Consider the following 19,391-nt stretch of genomic DNA (forward strand, 5'->3'; position numbering starts at 1 on the left):
TTTTTTTAATTTCTTCATTTTCTGTAACTGATAAGAGATCCTATGGAAGTCACGCAAATATTTGTTAGCAAGTTTTTGCCTTAACGAACAAAATGGACGGAAGAACTAAAAAAAATCCAAAAATATGAGGATAGGGCACTATAGAAGATCTGGATTCTCAGGAAGGGAATCCATTGTGGATATGAACGAATAATTTTGGATTATAGATACTGGATGCGGTCGAGATTGGAACGTTTAGTTGAACCTCACAGTTCGATGTCGACAGATGGAGATTTTTACGCATCAAGTTTTCTTGGTTAGCAAGTTGTTTACTTGTAGATTCAAGACTTTTATTTGAATTCTGTTTCCAAGACAATTCTAGGCACTTCAGTTTTCCTGGTAAATTGTTTAAATGTACTTCTTGGAAAGAAAGATGGTAAGGCTTCCCTTTAAAAGAGCCATTTCTGAGTAAAATACTGTGTCCTGACTCCAGTATATTTTAAACTTAAAACAAAATTTCCATATTTAAGAATATCGTCTAAACAGGAGTGACAATTTAATTGGAACATCGTATTTTGATTACAAATCACCATAAATCTACAATTTTACAATGCGTCCCTCTTTTTTTGATGACTAAAGGAAATATAGATTATTATTGCCAATTTCAGTCATAATATCTTGCTTGATTCAATGCCATGCTTTCAATGATCTTCAGGGCTGTGGAACATATATTACAGGAAAAGGGTTAAAATACAAATTAATTTGATGATACAAAAAATATCTTACAATAATCATTTATCTCATACTTATTAATAATTGTTTTAAAAGCGAAGAAAACACTTTATTTTGAAGAATTTAGGGTGTTTCCTTAAAAGGTTAGATTAGAATTGGATATTTTATCCACTATTAAACAATTAATCATCTCTTTAACTTCATGTTTATTCAATAATCTTTAGAAAACATTTATTTACTAAAAAGAAACTCCCCAATATTAACATTACAACATGGTGGACATATTTTCATCCAAGTCATATCTAAGCAGATTTTGGATTATTCTTTTTTTGCAGAAAAATTAGTAGAAAATATCTAAAATAAATTTTTCAATGAAATAATCAGTTTTAAATAAATAACGAATCAGAATGCAGAATTGGAAATGCAAAAAGTGGGCGGTTAGATTGGCCAATCAGAAGCTGGACCATTCATGGCGACCACGCCCACTCCAATTAAATATTTAAAGAAATTACTAAAGGTTTAATACTTTATTATTTTCAGCCAATGCACTGAATCCGCCGGCGCAAATTGGTTTTGGTTTTCAATATTTGCATTTTATTGTAATAAAGTAGTTGAAGAAAATATGAGGACAAATTTTAATTTAAATAAACGCCTCAAATGTAACAATTTTCTGCGAAAAGGTTAAAACCAAAATGCTAGCCTTCAATTACATTATATCCAAGTTCAAATGAAGCCTAACAAGATGTGGTATACTCGAAAACTGACTTCTTCATAATCTATTTTGTAAATATACGTATCTCTACTTAAATTATAAACGGTAAAGTGAATAATTAAACTGAAAAAATGTAAACGCAGACAGAAACTATCTAAATATCTAGGGGTAATTTAAATAAACAATAGCTTTCGACTTTTACCAAATTAAAGTTAATTATTTTATAAAGATTATTGACCTGATCAGTGTTGATAAAGTGGCTATGCGCTCAGTACCCGCAGATGGCAACACTGCGATGACGATATACTCGCCTAAATGAGACAAAAAAAGGAGCCTTATAACTTAATTGATGATCTTTTTCCTTAATAAAACCTTTATTGAATAATTTATTAATTTTATTTCCTATTTTATATTTCTAACGTTAGGTAGGATGGAAATAGGGTGTTTGGGTTTGATTTTTACTGGTACCAGTTTTAAGGATTCCCTTTCAAATACACAATTGTACTTCTCTTACTAAGTAAGGGAATTTCTGCGATCTTTTAAATTTTCGAATTTTGATTTTTACTCCGCTAAATATCCGCTTTTAAGCTCGAGAGTCAGAAAATGTTCTCATTTCTATCGATAACTCTCTACTTCCCCTATAAATAACATAATCCTGGGTCTTGTACATTTCCTAGTTAAGCAAAAAATTAGATTTTAGAACATTCTATTAATTGATGTGGCTATTAAATAACGAGACTGATGCTGCTACAGAAGAACTATGCATGCGCCAAATCCTAACGACCGACAGCTGTCCAGCTTAAAGCCTTCACTTTCGATTGCAGCGTCTCATGTGTTTGTAGAGAAATCTGTCTTACTGGAACAGTTGTTTGTGTAAGAGGTGATAGTTTCGTTTTGCCGAAAACATGATACTACACATGTAGTAGAGCAACGAATTGTCATGAAATTTCACATCAAAACTTGGCGAAACCGCTACTGAAACTTATCTTTTATTAAAAGAAGTTTATGGTGATGAATGTTAATCACGTGCGCTAGTTTTTGAGTGGTTCCAGCGTTTCCAAGATGGCCGAGAAGACGTCGGAGATGATGATTGCCCAGGTCACCCTTCCACGTCCAAAACGGATGAAAATATCGATTATAATTAATCAACATTACTACAGTGAGGTGCTTGCTCAACTCCGTGAAAGAGTAAGGAAAAAACGTCCCGATATGTGCTCACACTGCGTTGTCTGTCAAGACGTTTCTAGCTAAGTACAACATCCCAGTTTTAGGCCTGACCTGGCCCCAAGTGACTTTTATCTGTTCCTCAAAGTCAAATCTGCATTAAAAGGAACACGATTTCAGTCCCTTTGAAGCTGTGAAAGAAAAAGCGGCACGCATCATGCAGGAGCTCACACAAAAAGACTTCCAGCACTGTTTCGAACAATGGTAAATTCGCATGGAGCGTTGTAGGGATAGGGGAGTGGTGTATATTGAAGGTGATAATAACTAAATATGTATAAATTTAAAATAAAACGTTTTACAGCAATAGTCTCGTTATTTAAAAGCCACACCTCGTATTATTTTCACCCACATGGGTAGGTATCAATCTGAATCATGTACTTATGTTGTTCGGATTTTTATACGAAGCGATAAATAATGCGAGCTCGTATAATCTTGCTTGCTCAGTTACTTGATTTTCCCAAAAGCAGGAAGTGTAATAAGCGTTTTTTCATTTTATTTTAAAAATACAGTTACTATAAATAACGTGTGAGTATTATAAAGATTAAAAATTTTGCATTCAGTATCTTTAAAGTTGTAGATTTACCTTATCATTGTTGCTAAGTATAAGGTCTTTAACATATAGTTTTTGTTGCATTCGGTCAGTTTTGGATGTCATTTTAACTAGTGACACTGAAGAAATTACTTCTATTTTGGTGTACTTATATTGCTGTAGAATAATTTTATGCTTTTAGTATTATTTGCTTATGCAACTGATGCAAATATATTTTGTTGCTTTCTTATAACATTTCTCAAATTAAGATTTCTTCCCACCAAACGAGTTGATCATAAAAACCAGCTCGTAAAATGTTAAGTTTATATAGATAAAAGAAATAACTGTATTAAAAACAAAATGAAAGATTTACATAGAAGTGTAAAACTTCAGCAGCACAGAGCGTTTAAATGCTGCACAAATCAATCTTTTGCATTACTTCTATTCAGTGAGGTACCCTAGAAGACTATCTTATAAATAGTATCTCATAATTTTAAGGTTAACAAATGATTCTACTCTTAGATTGCGCAACTTTTCATGGTAACAATTCGTTGTTAGTTTTTACGTTGTTGTTTTGAAAGTTACCACCCGTGAGATTAATTGACTGGCTGTAACTCGGCTAAAGGACGACCCAACACCTCAGTTTCGCGCTGCTGCGAAGTCCTTGTGTCTAAAAAAACTATTCAATAATGTAAAATAAGAAAACAAATCTGTTAATATATTTACAAACAGAACTATTTAATGTATCTATGACACACTAGTGTACTAGAAACGTTCTTATTTAAATCTATTTCAAGGTTTTTTGTATTACGCATTGACAAATTTTCTTGTTGAGCATTCATCAATCTAGTTTTCAACTATTTGACCCACCTGCCTAAACTATTGCCTAATTTATTTCCTCGCCATTTTTTTAATGTAATTCAAACCAGAAATGTTCTCATTTCTATAGATAACGCTCTACTTCTGTCAGGAAGTTTTGGTCAAAACAGCTATTTCCATATTAAAGGACAAAACTATCAAAGGAATCTATCATTTGAATAATTTTTTGCACCTACTCGTATGTTGTTTTTAGCTTCTTAATAAAATCTTATAGAGAATTCAACGGCCCAAACAGAAATTGTTTTCCAATTTTTTGCTTAGCTTTTGAATGCCAAAAATACGAGGGTCGTTTGAAAAGTCCGTGCAAAGTCAGAGAGATAGCACCACTGGCGCGTATCGAGGTTATGTTTAGTTAGTAGCATCTCTTGGAAGAACACACACCAAGTTTCAGCCAGATCGGTCTATTTCTTTGTGTTTGGCATTCGTTTGAATCGAGGAAGTCGAGTGATTTTCAAAAAATGGACGAAAAAGAATTTCGTGTGTTGATTAAACACTACTTTATGAAAGGCAAAACGCCTCAGGAGACTAAAGAGAAGCTTGATAAACATTATGGTAACTCTGCACCTTCGATTAGAACATTTTATAAGTGGTTTCAAAATTTTCGGAGTGGCCATATGGGCACAAGTGACGCTGAACGTTCTGGACGCCCTGTTGAGGTTACTACTACAGAAATCATTGATAAAATCCATGATATGGTGATGGATGACGCGATTGCTCACGCTTGACCAAAAACGAAATCGTGTGAAGTGTTGCAAGGACGGTTTGCAGCTGTTCCAGAAAAATCCGCAGGACTTTAAGCGTCGTTTCGTCACTGTGGATGAAACATGGATACATCACTACACTCCTGAGACTAAAGAACAATCTAAACAATGGGTTAGCAAGGGGGAATCTGCGCCAAAAAAGGCGAAGACCGTTCCTTCGGCCGGAAAGATTATGGCGACTGTCTTTTGGGATTTGCAAGGAATAATCCTCATCGACTATCTGGAATAGGGTAAAACTGTTACAGGTGCATATTATTCATCGTTATTGGACCGTTTGAAAACCGAGCTGCAAGAAAAACGCCCACGATTGGCCCACAAAAAAGTCCTTTTCCATCACGACAACGCACCAGCTCACACCTCAGCAGTTGTGGTCGCAAAATTAATGGAAATAGGGTTCCAACTCGTTTCACATCCCTCCTATTCTTCCGACTTGGCTCCCTCGGACTACTATTTGTTCGCCAATATGAAGAAATGGCTGGCGGGAAAAAGATTTTATTCAAACGAGGAGGTGATTGCAGAAACGAATGGCTATTTTTCAGACTTGGACAAATCCTATTATTCGGAAGGGATCAACAAACTAGAGCAGCGTTGGACGAAGTGTATAAGCCTAAAAGGAGACTATGTTGAAAAATAAAAAAGGTTTACCTCAAAAAATTAAGTAGTTTTTATTTTTGCACGGACTTTTCAAACGACCCTCGTATATCGATACAGTAGTTAATGTTCAGTAGATTTACAACCAACGTTGGATTTCTTCTTTTATTATTATAAATTATTATATAAAAAAAAAGAAGTTGGATTTTAATGTTTTATATTTACAAAATTTAACCGGTAGTCAAGTCTGCAATAACAATAATAATCAGGTAGGCAAAATTGTCCAAGATATTTTAATATAAGAAAACTGAAAAATTTACATTCAATTAGAAATTGAGCAACTTTGTCAAGCTAATTTTCTGAGCAAAGCTTGAAGTTAGTTTCAGGATTCAATTTGTAAATTTTCATTTTTTAAAATAATCCGTGGAAAATTTTCATTGGCTACTCTGATTTAAGAAAGAATTTTAGCAAATTCAAACTCTACATTTACGCTTAAATACGATTCGTCTTCATGAAATTTACTGATGAATCTGATGTAGCTATTATATCTACAAATTATAGACTTTATTAATATCTAAACTAATCAAGTGCAACTTATCAGCTTTAATTCAACTCTTTCTATTCTTTTTCACCTGATTATAGTTGTTAGACTTCCACAAATCCGTTGCTCCAATCTTTTTTTCAAGTGAAGTCAAAAGAGAAGTACACCAGTTAAAGATATTGTTTAAGACAACTTATTTTTTTATAAAATCAAAGTTCAATGGCTCAAAAAATAGCCAATTTTAATCCTTTATAGTTAAATTAAACTCTCAAAATCGGAAGCGGGTTATCTACTCAATTTTTGGAGAAAACACCTCTGGAGGAACCAGTAAGGGCTAGAAGGCAATGTACGAGGTGTGGCTATTAAATAACGAGACTATTGCTGTAAAACATTTTTATTTTAAATTTATACATATTAGTTATTATCACCTTCAATATACACCCCTCCCCTATCCCTACAACGCTCCGTGCGAATTTACCATTGTTCGAAACAGTGCTGGAAGTCTTTTACTGTGAGCTCCTGCATGACGCGTGCCGCTTTTTCTTTCACAGCTTCAACCGACTGAAATCCTTTTCCTTTTAATGCAGATTTGACTTTGGGGAACAGATAAAAGTCACATGGGGCCAGGTCAGGCGAATAAGGCGGTTGGCCTAAAACTGGGATGTTGTACTTGGCTAGAAACGTTTTTACAGACGTCTTGTGTGAGCTGGCGAGTTGTCTTGTTGAAGAACCCATAACTTGTTCTTTCACGAAGTTAAGCAAGCACCTCACGGTAGTAATGTTGATTAATTATAATCGATATTTTCATCCGTTTTGGATGTGGAAGGGCGACCCGGGCGGTCATCATCTCCGACGTCTTCTCGGCCATCTTGAAAACGCTTGAACCACTCAAAAACTCGCGCACGTGATTAACATTCATTGCCATAAACTTCTTTTAATAAAAGATAAGTTTCAGTAGCGGTTTTACCCAGTTTCATGTGAAATTTTCTCGATAATTCGTTGCTCTACTACATGTGTAGTATCATATTTTCGGCAAAACGAAACTAACACCTCTTACACGAACGACGGTTTCGGCCAGACCGATTTCTCTACAAAACACGTGAGACGCTGCAATCGAAAGAGAAGGCTTTACTCTGCACAGCTGTCGCGGTCGTTATGATTTGGCGCACGCATAGTTCTTCTGTAGCAGCATCAGTCTCGTTATTTAATAGCCACGCCTCGTATTCCAGAATGCTGCTCGCATCTCCACCTAGCACTTTCCTAGTCTAATCTAAGCGTCATACGGCACTTGCCCTAGGAAGTCTAGGTTAAAAACGGTTCCTTAGGTAAACAAAAATACTAGGGCAATCAAGAGGGTCCTGAGGAATTCCTAAAAAAAGCTTGACTTTAGGGTATTAGAGATGGATGCACCCTCTGTCTTGAAGGAGAAAGCCTTTAAGGCTTTATGAGCAGCCATAATCTACTAGGCTTTCCGAAGTCAGCCTGAATGTGCACCAGGTGTTCACCAGTTTTATTGGGAAGGATATTAAATTGCTCCCAACTTTACATTGCTTATTGCAAATGGTTGCAAATCATTTCATCTGAAATCTTATTTGAACTTCTATTTTCTCTGAAGTTGATTCTTAACAAAAAAACACCTAGGACGAGAATTGTCTTCCAGAATTTTTACGGAAAATATAAAAAAGCAATACGTAAAGGGGTGTTGGGCACAATTAGGAAAGCAGGTGGTTTACTTTGCGTAATCCCCCGCAGCAGGGTGACTGCTACATTGAACTATTGTTCGGTGTCGACACTCTGGGTTAACCCCGCACACACTTCATGTTCACTCACCAGAACGGAAAACCTGCTCTCTAGATCTACTCTCCCTTACTCTATTTTTTATATTCATCACCTTGTACATAAAAAATAATAGAAGCATCTGTTAGAGTAAACCATCTGTTGCAGGAATGCGATTTATGTGCATAATTAAAAATTCAAAGAATTTTTCAGCGTTTTCAGGTAAAAATTTGGGATTATTTTTTTTCAAAAATCTCTTCCAATTCAACTACAGAATTTATTCTTCGTAATACTATTATTTATTTAGTTTTTAACTACCATATTTTGGTTTTAAGAGGCCATCAACCTGTTAACTGTTTGTGACGAAGCTATTCGTCATGAAAAAATTGTAAAATTTTGTTTTATGACGACTAATATTCGTCATGCGTTTTCAGTAGTGACCATCGACAGTTGATTTTGCAATTTTAGTTAAAACTAAAATATATTCGTAATCTGCAAGAAGTTTGGAACATTTTGAGGCCATGTCGAAATAAAAAGAACTAATAGATAGATATCGTATGAATTAGTCTTCGTAAATGTATCCTTGTCTTTTATTAGTCATCACTGAATCAAATAACGAATTCATACATTGTGTTAGGCTATACTATGCAGTAAGTGGCGCGCCTGGTAATAAAAAACGGGATGAGGATCCTTTTGTTCCCTATTTACCTGTATTCAAGAGGCGGAGCTTTTGGCTCATGTGCGGGTTTCAAGATTTAGCGATCATCCAAATTGCTGAGTCGTGGGCTACTAACTTGCCAAGATATTACCCTGCATAATTGTTTGTATTTTATCATCTGATCAGGGATTCATTTACATAGATACCATTCTGTAATGTTGCGACCCACTCGGGCAACCCAATTTCATATCAAAGATACTCTAGTTTTGACGAATATATTTGTCATCTCTTGTAAGACGCACGTAGGGGTCACATTTTCTAACAAGGTCGGAACTGTTAACTGGTTAATTACTTTCAGTTATTTAAATGAGTTAGATTTTAAACAGTACAAGGTTGAATCGTTATCTCTGGCCATAATGGAGTTTTCAGTTGCTTCCAGGAGCTAGCTGGTAAAGGCTAGTAAATGGATGGCTTCTCAGTGGATACTTTCGCCACACTTGCAAGATATACAGTAAGGAATCGGCGAACCGCTTAGCGTAGACTAGAGCTGCACGACCCTAATTGCCTAAATTAGTGATTCTCAACCACTGTGCCGTGGCAAGTTTTGAAGTGTGCCGCCAAATTTTAGAAATGCGTACAATAAAAATTATATATTAAATGTAGAAGACGATATGAGAGTAGCATTATCATTTATATGATCAAATATAAACGAAATCATCAAAAAACATTTAGCTCAAATTTCTCATTAAAAGTATTATTATTATTAACTTGTAATTTAACTTAAACTCTTGTTTTTGTAGTACATATTATTTTATTTTATATTGAAAATTTAAATCGAAACTTAACCTACATAACAAAACACTCTTATATCTACTGTTACTGCGACCTATCTGGTCATACGGCATCGAAGTATGGGGATCGACTAAGCGTTCCAACTCCACCTCCAGATATTACAGTCAAAAATACTTCGAAAACTTCTTAACGCTCCGTTCTATGTATCTAACCTCACTAGACCATAATGACCTCAAAATCCCTTTCATTACAGGTTCTTGCTAACACTCGTTTTCTCAAATTTCATTCCTCTACAGCAGCTCATCCTAACCCTCTCATAGAACATCTATCTTCCTCCACATTACCAGAGTAATCCTCTAAGGAGATTGAAGAGAAGATGGTCTCGTGATCTACTCTTATCGTGAGAGCAGTATAGCAAAGCCCGTTACTGGAGTGGCACCACTGGGTGCCTTCTCCACTCATGATTTCCTGTTATTTCTTTTCTCTTTCACCATATTTGCTTGTTGCAACAACTGTTGCAGTGGTAAATTCCAATAAAAGATTTAAAAAATATATATATATTGAAAATAAACCTAATCTATTTTACACAGTGTATTATGGATAAGTAAAATACTTTTAAACTTATCTCATTGTTAGTGTACCGCCAAATTTTGAAATTGTTAAAAGTATGCCGCGTCAAAAAAAAAAAAAATGTTGAGAATCACTGGTCTAAATCATTAACCAGTGCTAGAAGTATTGCCACCGTTAAGAGCAAGGATAAGTCGATGACTGAAGTGGGCATTCAGGACCACCGGATTTCCTTGGAGCTAGGAGCCAGTGAATAATAAATAAGCCACTCTTTTACCACTCTTTGGTTCTTGATAACTCTATATTAGCTGGTCGTAGGAGATCTGTTTTTCTATATGTTGACGACATGAATGTAACAAGAAATGTTCTTGTTTACATTTAGAATTAAGGACGTTTGCTCATAGTCGGCTGTGTTCAGAGACAACTGACTACCATCAAGAAGGTGGACAAAGATCCAGAAACTACTCACTCCTCAAGGTTTGATGTTTTAAGAGCAAAAGAAATTTATTGAGCTCACAAATTAAGAAACAATATCAAACATGGTAGAACCATCAAAAGAAATTTTTATGTATGTATATTACAGCGGAATTTACATTATAACTACTTCATAGTTTAAGAAAACATATTGGACATTCATAATGGTTTTTTGAACCTTCCTCAATGTTGATGAACACAATGTACAACAATTTGATTATGAATAAATTATGTTCAATTCCATAGAAAATACGAGACAAGTTGTTAGCTAGCATTAGATGGGCTGGACGTACGGTCTGTGTCAATGTACCAGAACCTGTCGCCAGGTTACCCACAGGCGCTTCGCATCTTATTAGGAATTCTGGCTGACACTTTCGGTATTTACACACTTATACATGCACACTATATAGCACGAGGATGTACATTTCTGTTCTTTTACGTTGTTTTCTACTTTCTTAAAGTGGAATAAAAAACTAAATGTTAGTATGAATGGATTGGTTTCTGTAATGCCGGATATCAGAGGAGATTGTATCAGTGACGCACGTGCTTTCTCTTTAAATGAAGTGAAAATATGAAGATATACGACACTTACGTTAGCGTTCAGACGAACTCCAATCAAAAAATTTAATGTCGAATTGCTAAGGCTGCTTTGTAACAAACTCTATCCTGCACCTAGAAGCTGATGGCAGTTGAAGTGTTGAAGGCCACATGATCTTCTTAATGATATAAGTGCCAGTGCATAATACTTAAAATGCTCTTCTTTGATAGTTTCACCATTGGCTAAATTCTACCTTAATGCTACTCATGTATTTAAGGACATGTATCATGTTCTTTCAGCTTCACTTGTACCAGAAATTTACTGCAATTATAAAAAATAAAGTAAAAAAAAAATTTGTTCTACTGCATTCCAAAAATAATATATATATATATATAAAGAACAAGTTTGGTGAGCAACCCAAACAGAGGCAGCCTGCATTCCAGGACCCATTATCCTTACAGGAAGTGGACCGGTCAGTTTTATAATTTACCTTCTACGTGGCAGTTCTTCGAATGTCTTTTGCATAACTTTTAAGGGACTGTTTCTGATTCAATAGAACTTTATTACGAATTAAAATTATTAAAAAAAAGTATTGTGTTTCAGTTTTCTTATTCTTTTATTGCACATTGCTTTCTCTTACTAGGTAAAAGGAAGTATTGCGATCGTGCCAAAATTTTCGAAAATGTGCTTCCGTTTTGTGATCCTCTGAATCTACTAAATCAAATTTTTCAGTATTGTGGGTTTTTAGTCGAAAATGATTCAGTATGGTGAATTGACCAATAAATGTGGCACGGATTACCAATATTTAAAAACATTTTTTCTTTAAAATCCATATGAGGGCACTTTTGGGAAAGCTTGGGCACTTGGGCAAGACTTCCGTTTAAAGGTGACGCAATAAGGCTCCCTTATTCATGTCCTTCCTCCATTAGATTAGATTAGACTAGGGCGGCCTCAGGGCCTACGCCACTGCGACCCCTTTGGATCTATTGTGGCTCCCCTAACTTTAAAGCTCACCCTCCAGACTTGTCCTTTTAATTAGACTCTTAATGCTGGAGAGCGACTCTTGGGTAAAGCTCACCAGGCCTTGGTTTTTCCTCCCCGAGAAGTAACATCCTTAGCCACACGAGCCCCTCACACTGACACAATACATGTAGTGCCGTTTCCTCCTCTTCCTGACAGAACCTACAGAGGCTATCATCTGCCAGGCCCATGCGATGCATGTGTTTTCTGAGTCTGCAGTGGCCAGTTAATAGGCTTACAATCATCCTGATAGCCCCACGGCCTTGACGGATTAATTCTGCAGTCAGCCTTCCTTCCTCCATACCTCTTTGCCTTCTGCCAAAGCTCTCATGTCGTTACACACAATTCCTCTTTTCTGGCTCGCCTCCTACCTGCATCGCGGATTACATCATCCACTCCGTACCTTCACTTGTGCTTCATAAGCCACTCCAGCCATTCTGTTGGAATCCATCAGTAGAACGTGCCCCGAACCAGCCAAACCTATTCTTTTCTATTACTTCTTCTGCTGATTGTACATTCTAGCTTTAAAATATTAATAAAAATTAAAAAATATATGTGTAAAGTTCAAATTTGACGAATATTGTTTAAGACTATAACTTGGGCAAAGTCTAACCTTAGTGAGGCGAATGATCCGGGTTCGATATCCTCAAATCCGTGGGAGCATTATTAATGATATGAAGGCCATTGTCAGAACCTGAACGTTTGTCATGATTTAGAGGCAGTCAGAAAATACAATGGATCCATTTGTGTTGTTCGTAAGTTGAGTTAAAAGAAGCCGATCCGGACTGGAATAGAAAACCCTGTAACTTTCATTTTTAACTATCATTTGTAAAATAATGGATTTTTTTTTGGAAAGAATATCTCAGTTTACGCTTAGCATTTCAGAATAAAAATTTGTTTAAATTGGCTACATAATTTATTTTCAATAATATTCAACAGTTTTTTTTCTTAGGGCAAAACATTGGGTTTTCCGGAAAATAATGCAGGATTTAATGATTTCTTTAAAATGCCCTTCCAAATAGTAAACTGTTTATGTTTGTTGGAATTTTGACTTTTATAAATGTAAACACTTATTAATCCTCTTTCAAATGAAAATTACCGCTGTAACATTTTGCTACTTGGAAGTAATTCAGTCTTTACTAAGATGTCAAAGCGTGATTTTCGCATAATTTTGTTTTACGAGTTCAAACTCGGCCGGAACGGGGCCAAAACGGCCAGAAATATCAACGATGTCTGGGACAAAGGCCCAGTATAAGTGAGAGTGCACTGTTCAACGGAGGTTCCAGAGATTTGGAGAGGGAGACTTGAGCCTTGAAGGAGAAGGAGCCGTGGAAGAAGTTCTGTCCTTGATGACGATGTTCTCTGAGCTTTGGTGGAAGAAAATCTCAGAAGAACTGTTCCGAGGCAGGGAAACTCGAGGTCAGCAAATCAACACCGTCGATGGCCATCTCAAGGCGATTGGGAAGGTGAAAAAGCTTGAAAGTTGGGTTCCTCACACATTAAACGACCGCCCAAAAAAGATCAGCGATATGAATTTTGTGCTGCACTTCTTCGTCGAAACAACAGCGATCCTTTTCTGTCCTGAATTGTGACTTGCGATGAAAAGTGGATCCTCTACGACAAGAGCAGACGCTCTGGACAGTGGCTTGACAAAGAAGAAGCAGCACAACATTTTCCAAAAAAGGTGATGATTACTGTTTGGTGGGCTTCATTTGGTCTGTGATTCATTACAGCTTCTTGAATCCTGGCGAAACCATCAAATGCCGAATCGTATTGTAACTAAATTGACGTAATGCATCAGAAATTGGCAGTAATGAAGCCATCTTTCGTCCATTCTGTTGCATGACACAACGCTCGGCCACTTATCTCACGTTTGACTTCCCGAAAATTGTTGGAGCTTGGCTATGATACTCTGCCACACCCGCCCTACTCACTGGACCTCTCGCCTACTGATTACCATTTTTTTTTAGACACCTGGACCGCTATTTACAAAATAAAAAATTTATTGACCAAAGAACAATAATGCTTTTTCTGAATTTATAAATTCTAAGGATTCCAAATTCTATACAGAGGGTATGGGAAAAGTTACCCGCACGTTGGCAGAAATGTATAGAAAGTAATGGAGGCTATTTTGATTAATAAAAACAGTTACAATATAAATCATTAATTTTTATTTATTTTCTTTTAAAACCATAATCCTGCATTATTTTCCGGGCAACCCAATAGGTTATGTTCAGTATAAGCTATACTCTGTAGTAGAAGATTAATTTATATCTTAATTAAACTAAATTCTTCAGGAACTGTATGAGTAACAGAGATTAAGAAATAACTGTTAAGTGTAAACCCTTTATTATTAAATATAACGGGGAGGTGAACTTCATCCCTTTGTAGATGCTTGAATCGCACAATACGATAATAATATTCTTCCGGTTCAACAAACCTTTTTATAAAAATCCCTAGCCCTTTCTCACCCACAAGCACTCCCTATTTTAACCCTTTTGTTATTCTCCTTTTTTACCCTCAGCCGTCTGTATGATGCGAATATATATTGAAAAGGTCCTTAACCTAGTTTGGTCAAGGTGTTCTCGATTGCTAATAGATTCTTATAAACTCGTCTCACCTGGCTTCATTCTATAAGCTTTATTAAATCTTAAGTTTTATTTTTTTAACTTTAATGTACTACTCTTCTCATACTTACTACCTCATCCTCAAATCCTACCTAAAAGATCGATATTTCAGAGTCAACTGTGGAGCAGCAGACTCTGATATCCATCTAGCTCGAGCTGGTGTTCCTCAGGGCAGTGTCCTAGGTCCTCTTCTTTACTCCTTATATATAGCAGACATACCTCAACACCCAAATACCATCCTCTCCGCCTTTGCTGACGATACTGCAATCTTATCTCCTCATTCCGATCCTCTTATCGCACCACAAGCTCTACAAACACACATCAACCACTTACAAGACTGGCTTTTCAAATGGAGAATCAAAACCAACGTTACGAAGTCAAAGTTTATAGTCTTTACTCTCAGACGGAAAATCCTACCTACTATTATCTTGAACCAAACTCCTATACCAACTGTGGACAAAGTACGCTACCTTGGACTGTACCTAGACAAATGGTTGACAAGGAACCCCCATACTAGACTGAAAAGACAAGAAACTAACCAACGCTACAAAACTTCTCGCCAGACTACTTGACAAACGTTCGAAACTTAACCTACATAACAAAAGACTTTTATATCTACTGTTACTGCGACCTATTTGGTCATACGGCAACGAACTATGGGGATCGACTAAGCGTTCCAGCTCACTACTCAAAAATACTTCGAAAACTTCTTAACGCTCCGTTCTATGTATCTAACCTCACTATCCATAATGACCTCAAAATCCCTTTCATTACAGGTTCTTGCTAACACTCGTTTTCTCAAATTTCATTCCACTCTACAGCAGCTCATCCTAACCCTCTCATAGAACACCTATCTTCCTCCACATTACCAGGTAATCCTCTAAGGAGATTGAAGAGAAGATGGAATTATTAATAGATTTAAAAACGTACATATTTGAATAATTATTTAGCTATATGATATGCATCAAATTTTTCTTAATTATCCAAAAAAAATTATCAAAAAACTACATATTATTGACTTAATTAATAATCTTTATAATAATAATCACATTTATTCGTAACAATAATAATTTATGCTAAAATTATCATCATACTATCATCTATTATTAGAAAAATAGAACAAACCTTTCGGCAAGTTGTCGATGGCTCGATTTGGTTTTTGCAAAATCTTCCAACACATTTATTTTCTCTTCTAGAGTTAACCACTTTCGTTTGAGAGACATATCGGAAAAAATAATATTGTTCGTCCAAAGTAATATTGAAAAATGATTAAAATGGTACAAGATGTATGAGCTTATATTGGAAACTATAGGAAAAAAGCAGAAAAAAAGAAAAACTTGAGAGGGGATAATTCTTTTTATCACCGCGTCAAACGAACTATTAATACTAAGGTGGTCGTTGGTAGGAGGTGAAACATATAATCCGTTCCCTGAAAATCAATGTCCGCGGTCGCTATGTAGAGTGACCGTTAGACGGAGGTACTTTTATATAGAAAGTGTATAGGGGTAAAACAGGAAAATCCAAAAACTGTCCGTAAAAGAGGTGGTCGCTAGTGAGAAGGTCCTTTATGGGAGGCTCGACTGCAGATATTTATGTCTTTTATGATATATTCTTTAATCAAATGGAAGAATTTGAACAGCAATTCATGCCTCTAAAGTTTTCTACCAGGCCATCCAACGCGATCTCTCCTAAATTCTTCTCGAGAGCACTGGAGAGGATTGATCTTTTAAGAAATTAATGAGGGAGTGGAGAGGTTGAAACATTTTCGGCCTTAATCTCTTGAGAACAGACCCTACTATAGCTCCTGAGTACCTGAATACCTTGTAATGCCCAGAAGTCATACAATTTACTCATATTGTACAGCATAAAAACATAAATATTCAGAATCCTCAAGTTTTTTTTTTTTATTAATAAATCTGACACTCTTGAGATAGTACATCATAATTACGTTCTAACCCAGCCTTTATGATCGTGAACATAATTAGTAGAGGATTCTAAAGACAAATTATGTTACCATTTACTTTTTTGTTGTTGTTGTCTTTCACTACGCCCTTTAAAAATTATTCTGCCTAAAAAAATGAAGAGCTATAGTAGCGGCACTCCAGGTAGTGATATAAGGGAGAAATGCCCGGAGGTAGTGAATTATGGGACGCTTAAAGATATATAACCACCCTTCTAGAATATCGTGTCCGCACATAAATATTGAATAACATGGCAAAAATGTGTATACATAATAAATCCTAGGTTTTTTTTTTCAAAGTAATTTTTTTATTTCTAAAAATATGAAACCTTTTTGTTTTCAAATGTTTGGGTTACTTTTAAATATAACCAGTAACTTTTATAACGCATTATTCCTGTTTCAAAAAAAGAATTGTTGCAATTATATAAAATATTTTTTATTTGTGAGACTAATTTGAAAAAAATACTTTGGCTAAAAAACATTTCCGCACAGTTCCACTCAAGTTTTTTTCATACGGTCTAAAATAATAATAATAATCATCATCATCATATAATACGAGAGAACACTGTCCGGAGTCCGGCAGTGCACTGAAAAAAACTGTTTATGCGCCATAAATCATTAAAAATAATAATAATATAATAATAATAATAATGGGCGCTAATGGCCAAGCAGTCGATGCGCCGAAAAAAATAATAAGAAGATGAAGGGAAGGGATTAGCTATGCGGTTAGCATACTGGGTTCGAATCCAGCTGTTGACCTTAGATTTTCTCTTCCTAGGCTTCTTACAGCTCAATGTCCGGTGATGGACAGTGTTGTCTGTAACGAGAGAACACTGTCCGGAGGCCGGCAGTGCACTGAAAAAAGCTCCGGGCGCCAATAACCTTAGATGTTGACGCGCCTTAAATCAATAAAATAATAATAATAATAATAATGTAATTATCCAGCAGCACACTGCCCGGTGATGGACAGTGTTGTCTGTATCAAGAGGACACTTTCGAAGGCTTAGAAGTGCTCTTAAAAAAATCTCCGGGCGCCAATGTCCTGGAAAAGATTTGTTCAGTGGATTTGATAGCAGAGATCCTGGGTTCGAATCCAGATTTTCTCTTCCTATGAGCTTCTTGCAGCTCACTGTCTGGCAATGGAGAGCGTTGAGTTAGGGAATACTTAATATTTTCAGGATAGAAACGATAGCAAACGTACTTTATTTTAAATTCCTTTTAGTAACCGTTGAAATAAAATCCTAGGCCTTGTCCGGGAATCGAACCCAGTAACACAAAACTTTGTAGTTTTGCGAGCCTCTTATCTTACCGCTCGACTACTGGGGCGCCTCACTCTGTGGTGTATAATATGCACTCTTTTCTGATATGCCTTCAGTAGATACCCTCTGATTAAAAAAGTTGGACATGATCTAGGGTTCCTTTCTATTCTAAGAAAAACCCACAGATAGAAATAAACTCTCCTTGATATCAGACACCACACCACCAAAGCCTTTCAAGCAGAATATTTCCTGATTCAACACCTTGCAACCTATGGAAGTACCAAGAAGATAATTAGAATAATCTCTCTTTTTCTGAAACCTGATCATTCCTGCTCTCAAGAGTGGGTCGTTTAATATCTGCTAATTCTGCTTTCTAGAGACGTGAAATGACTTTTCAAGCCTTCTTCAGCCAAGAAAGGCTACTCACTCCGAGAAGGGATACTGTTCTCATATCAATCAACGCAATGTCATCTATTCATTTCGTTACGTTTGGCATGACACCTTGGAGTCGACTAAGGGTTTTCTAAGAAGAATGGCTCTCTGTATCCCTCCTCAGCCACAAAGTGGCAAACAGGTCTTAGGTTCTAGAGCAACTCCCTCCTAGATTAAGTCCTCCGTACGGTCTATTTTGGCCTCCAGCAACTTAGAAATAGTTGTACTAAAGCAGGTAAAGTTTGAGGATCAGTTTTAGCCGCCCTTTATAAAGTATACATAATGCTTACAGTACAGCAAGTTAGGTACTGTCACTAATATAACCATCATACGAAAGGGCATGGAAGGTTAGGGAAGCCGACTTTATCTCGATATTTGGGGAATATACTAAGGGCTTTGCTTAAAGTGTTTTGGGGTCAACATGCTATCTTGGGTTTATATAACCTTATCTAAAAATAAAACCTTTTCGGTTTATGTGTACTCCACAGTCTGTGTGTACATTTCTCGCCCAACTTACCTTTTGCCTCCATTTTATTTTACTCTTTTTTTGATATGCTCAGGGCCAGTTTTATATGAATGGATTTAGTCTTATGAATGAATATGAACATTTATCTCTTCAAAGAAGGAAGAAAAGTTGAAAAAAGATACATTCTCTGAGTATCTTACCTCTCTCTGCCAGTTCATTCGTGTTTCATTCAACCCTTTTTTTAAGAGAGTAACCTTAAAAAGAAAAAAAGAAAAATAAACGGTTCTTGTTCAAATAACAACTCAAAGATAGGTAGGTTATCAAAGGAAACTGTTAAGCATCTTAACATTTACAGATGCGGCATCTGAACTCACAAATCTCTCAAGAACATCATAAAAATATTTTGTTTTAGAATACTCTTACAACTGTCTAAGCGTTGCGATTACTACGAGGTCTGTAAATTAAGTAATGGGACTGATTTAATTTTTTTATTCAAAAAGAATTTCAATTCTATAAAAGTCACCTTCAAAATAACTTCCTTCTGAAGCCACACAGCGCTGGAGACGTTTCTTCCACTCCTCATAGCAGTGCTCGAACTCCGATACTGGAATAGCCTTCAGCTGGTCTCGGTTATAGCCGTTTGAATGTTTTCGAATGTCCCAAAATGAGTTCCCTTGAGGTGATTTTTCCAACTTCGGGAAGAGAAAAAAAGTCACAAGGACTCAAGTCAGGCGAATAAGGAGGCTGATGAGCCACAGAAATGTTTTTACTGGCCAAAAAACTCGTTTATTGAAACTGCTGTGTGACAAGGAGCATTATCGTGATATCGTGATACAACACCCACTTGTTCTTGATGTTTGGCCTCACACGAATG

At 36.2% G+C, this 19,391-nt stretch overlaps 1 long non-coding RNA gene across 2 annotated transcripts; it reads right to left on the minus strand.

Annotated features, from left to right (window-relative positions):
- Positions 1–207: 207 nt before the first annotated feature.
- LOC141461301 (uncharacterized) lies at positions 208–16,160 on the minus strand. Of its 2 annotated transcripts, none has more exons than XR_012462730.1 (6): positions 15,526–16,160; positions 12,387–12,573; positions 12,177–12,291; positions 10,808–11,074; positions 1,662–1,734; positions 208–696 (listed from the first exon to the last, which is right to left on the minus strand). It is a non-coding gene; the product is annotated as an uncharacterized lncRNA (long non-coding RNA). The 2 variants fall into 2 exon arrangements; XR_012462729.1 differs by having other exon boundaries at positions 12,177–12,295.
- Between the last annotated feature and the right edge of the window lie 3,231 nt (positions 16,161–19,391).

Source organism: Rhodnius prolixus, unplaced genomic scaffold (assembly GCF_049639745.1).
Source record: "Rhodnius prolixus isolate KJV_2025 unplaced genomic scaffold, Rpr scaffold_6, whole genome shotgun sequence".
Lineage (NCBI taxonomy): Eukaryota > Metazoa > Arthropoda > Insecta > Hemiptera > Reduviidae > Rhodnius > Rhodnius prolixus.